Below are 4986 nucleotides of genomic sequence, written 5' to 3'. Positions count from 1 at the left end.
ACAGGATAAAGCCCCTCACATTGGGAGATATCAGGGATAGCAGATTCCATTAGTGTCCTTGCCCTGGGGTGGAAGGTATAGGGAAGACTATTCCCTCTGCCAATCCTGGGGCGATCTTCCACACATAATGTTAGGATCTTGTTACCTATCACAAGTTTCTCATGACTGGTCAATTTTTCTTAAAGCCCCAGCTCTTGGAATCATGGGATCATAGGAAACTGTCAGGTTTTATTCAGAAAAAGTTGCTTGCCCTCATAGTTGTAGAGGAAAGCATGAAACAAATTAAAATGAACCTCAAATGCTGAAAGACCAGAAGGCAAATAAGGAACTGTCATAAAAACATTTTTAAAGCTAATTTCATTATTTTGAAGCCTGATACAGGATTTTTAAACTCTGAGACTCTACACAAGAAATCAGGATATGGCCTTCATGTAATACAGATATCCTAATTAGGGCTGGCAAGCTGGTCAATTGACTGGCCAAATATTGTCAAGTGACCGCATATTTTTGACCAAAGATTACAGCAATTTTTTAAAAAAAAAAAACCTTTTTATAGCTTTCTTGACAGAAATATGATTTTTAAATTGTTTTTGTCATATTTCTTAATGGAAAATTAGTGCTTTTTCTGTATATGATTTGGGACTATTGGTAAATTTTGTTTACAATTTTTGACCAATTGACCAGATTTTATTCGACCGGTCAAATACCCAACCCCAATTCTGATCAATGGCAATTTTCTCTAATGAAAAGTTTTTTGAGATTGAATGAATGTCCTGGATGTTTACGCTGAATCAAAAAATGTGTCATTAACTTCCACAAGAACAAAAAGATATTTCACTCAAATAGGGTTTCAATGTGTACACCGAAAACAGAACTTTATGATTATTTTTCTTTCTTCTGAGGTTTTCTTTGTTCCCTCTAATTAACTCTAATCTTGTCCAGAACACAGTACTGTATCTACGTTCTATACTTCAGGATCCTTATGAACACCTGCTGTCAGCCTCTAGTCCTCTAACAAACTTGCTCCACAGAAAATAGGTATTGCATCTCCTAGGATGACCTTCCTCTGATCAAGGTGGTTTGAGAATGCTTATCAAGGCATTCTCAAAGGGTCATCTTGGGCACAATATAAGGTTCATCTTTCTTGAGGAGCTGAATGCTTCCCTTCTACAGCACCATCCCATGTTACTGGACTCAAAGAGCTCAAGGCTCAAATACAGACCAGCATATTGCAGATGTGGAATCAGCCTTTGATTCCATATATTTGATTTTTAATATATTTTAAATAATAGAGGAGAGTTCATACCCGGAAATCCTGTCAGCTGTGCTTAGCTACAGCAAATTATGTGTACAGCTATACAGAGAAACTCATTTCTGTGAGGTTATTAAAAATGCCTGTGTGCAACATTATTGAATACTGTAGTCAACTTACCCTGTTGAAACCTTAGATGTATCCTCCGCACTGTTCAGCTTGTTGGCAGTCTGGAAAATGCCAGTGCTCCAAGGGTTAATTGAATCTGAAAAACACGCATCCAATCCTGTTTGAGATGCTCTTGGTTGTCAATAGATTTTAATTCTAACCAGCACAAAACTAATATAAATCTGAATTAAACCACACACCTGTGTTTGTACCTTCCTCTCAGTGAGGCCCTGTCAACTCAAAGGCAGCATTTAATTTATTTCTTCTGGGTGCTATTGGAGGATTTGCTGAGCATTCACAGAGCACTGCTATAAAGCATTTGGGGAGTTGTAGTTTACACAGCATATTTTGCAGCAGCTAAAGGCAGTTACTTCCTCTCCTCACTGTCACAGCTCCATCGTTGTGGGGGTGGGCAATTTGCCTTTTTAGGTGCATGTGTGTTCATAAGCAGACTGCTGTAGTGAGCAGTATACCATACTGCATATGCCTAGGACCAAATACTGTCCTTTCATGGGACTTATGCTCTGCCTCCTTCTGAGGGCACTCAAGGGACAATATGTCAGGGAGTTAGTAATATAAATAAATGAGGGGAAAAAATCCCATTGTCTATATGGGCTATTTTTGGTGGAACTATTTTAGGGCTGTTCTTCTGGCATTCCACATCCTGACATTTCAGCACATTTAGCTTCACCCATAGTATGTGTTAATGGATTTTCAGTTACTAATCATCCCTATCAAACCACTGCAGTGATTCTTTATGCTCTATCTGTGTTGTACACACACAGTGTCATCAGCACCTTTTATATCTAAAACAATAGCTCCAGGAATAAAAAGATGGGTACCACCCCACCTCCACTCATCTCCATTAGATGAATTAAACTACAGAATCTTTTTGATGTTGGGAGGGGTACAATACAGTTTACAGCAGTATACCACATATACTTTGTGCAGAAATCCTGCTTTCTTTTTTCAAGGAAGCATTTTGCATCTTCCTGATGGCCTGCTACAGGTGGCCCAGGCTCTGGGCAGCTGTAGCAGGTGGCCAGAAGGCCATAATACAGCTACATGGTGGCAGCAGCTGCACACGGTGGACAGTGGGGGAGGAGCCAGAGTTGTGCTATCCCAAGCCCCTTCCTGGCCAGGCTCCCAGAGGTGCGCGCACAGCTGCCACAGCCATGGGACTGGTACCAGGGCTGCAGAGTGCCAAAGCAGCTGTTTGCAGCCTCTTGGCTCTAGCTGGCCAAGGTTCTGGGCAGTTGCTGGCAGAAGCTGCCCAGAGACCAGGTCAGCTGTGGGGTGCTGAGGAAAATGGCTTTGTGTCCCATGCTCTGGCACATGTGCTGGGGTTGCTGATCCCTGGGCTAGAGAGAGAGTGACTCAGTGAGGTGGATGTTGCCTGATAAACTAGGGGGCCCTGGGTTAAAATCCATGGGGAACACAGCACAGGGAACTGGCTGAGGCTGCATGCTCCAGGACCATGGTTGTCATGGGTAACTTCAACTACCCAGACATCTCGTGGGAGGATCACTCAGCAAAATTTGAGCAGTCGCAAAGCTTCCTCTCGTGCATGGATGACCTCTACCTGACTCAAGAAGTCTATGGGCCAACGAGAGGTAAAGCGCTGCTTGACCTGGTACTGGCTACCGGACATGACCTAATTGGTGACCTAGTGATCGATGGGAAGCTGGATGACAGTGACCATGAGCTGATCACCTTCACCATCCGTCATAAAGTTGCAAAGTCAGTCAGCAACACTGAAGTCCTTGACTTCAGGAAAGCTGACTTTGACAAGCTCAGGAGGCTTGTTAGTGAGGCCCTAAGGGACCATGACCCCAGGGGGAGGGGAGTTCAGGATGAGTGGTTGCTCCTCAAGGGACTGATCCTCAATGCACAAGCTAATTCTATTCCATCTCGGAAGAAAGGCAGCAAGATGGCACAGCAGCACCCTCCCCCCCGGCTCTCCAGGGATCTAGCAGACCTCCTGAGGCTAAATAGAAAGGCCTACAAAGGATGGAAGATGGGATTCACCGCCAAGGAGGAATATTCTGCACTGGTCCGGTCCTGCAGACAGCAAACCAGGAAAGCCAAGGCTACAACTGAACTCCAACCAGCTTTGAGCATCAAGGACAATAAAAAGTCCTTTTTCATGTATGTGGGGAGCCGGAGGAAAAGCAAGGGCAACATTGGACCCCTGCTAAACCAGATAGGACAACTGACAACTGACGCCCAGGAAAAAGCCAACCTATTAAATGGATACCTTGTGTCAGTCTTTCATCAGTCCCATGGGACGCCCATGCCCACTATGGGACAGGGAGGTCTGGGTGAGGGAGATCCCCTTGCCCTCCATTAATGCTGGAGGAACACCTTGAGAAGCTGGATACCTTCAAGTCAGCCGGCCCTGACAGTCTACACCCCAGGGTACTCAAGGACCTGGCGAGCATCGTAGTGCAGCCTCTGGCACGGATCTTTGAAAACTCCTGGCGCTCTGGTGTAGGGCCCAAAGACTGGAAGAAGGCCAATGTGGTGTCTGTCTTGAAGAAAGGGAGGAAAGTGGATCTGGCTAACTACAGGCCCATCAGCCTGACTTCTAACCTGGGGAAGGTCTTAGAAAAGTTTATTAAAAAGGCCATCCTTAATGGACTGGCCAATGCCAACATCCTAAGGGATACCCAGCATGGGCTTGTTGTGGGTAGGTCGTACTTGACCAACCTCATTTCCTTCTACGACCAGGTGACCTATCACCTGGACAAGGGAGAAGAGATTGATGTCATATATCTTGACTTCAAAAAAGCCTTCGATGTGGTATCCCGTGATCACCTCTTGGTGAAACTGACCAATTGTTGCCTTTGGTCCACCATGATCCACTGGCTGGGAAATTGGCTCCGTGCTCAGACCCAGAGGGTAGTAATTAATGGAAGTCAATCATCATGGTGCCCTGTGACCAGTGGGGTCCCCCAAGGCTCTGTCCTTGGATCCATATTGTTCAACATCTTCGTTAATGATGTGGACATTGGAGTCAGAAGCAGACTGGCCAAGTTCGCTGATGACATCAAACTTCGGGATAACGCATCCACACCAGAAGACAGGAGAACGAGCCAGGCTGACCTGGATAGGCTCAGCAAATGGGCAGATGAGAACCTGATGGTGTTTAACACTGAAAAATGCAAGGTTCTCCACCTTGGGAGGAAAAACCTGCAGCATCCTTATAGGCTTGGCAGTGCTACGCTGGCTAGCACTATGGAAGAAAGAGACTTGGGGGTCATCATTGACCACAAGATGAACATGAGCCTGCAATGCAATGCTGAGGTTAGTAAAGCGACCAAAGCTCTGGCTTGCATCCATAGATGTTCCTCAAGCAAATCCCTGGATGTCATTCTCCCCTTGTACTCAGCCTTGGTGGAGTACTGCATTCAGTTTTGGGCTCCACAATTCAAAAAGGATGTAGAGGAGCTTGAGAGAGTCCAGAGAAGAGCCACATGAATGATCAGAGGTTAGGAAAACAGACCTTACGACGAGAGGCTGAGAGCCATGGGGGCTCTTTAGCCTGGAAAAGCGCAGGCTCAGGG

Source organism: Crocodylus siamensis, chromosome 5, assembly GCF_052110815.1.
Source record: "Crocodylus siamensis isolate JL-2025a chromosome 5, ASM5211081v1, whole genome shotgun sequence".
NCBI classification, from domain to species: Eukaryota; Metazoa; Chordata; order Crocodylia; family Crocodylidae; genus Crocodylus; species Crocodylus siamensis.
Note: the sequence above shows the minus strand (reverse complement) of the source record.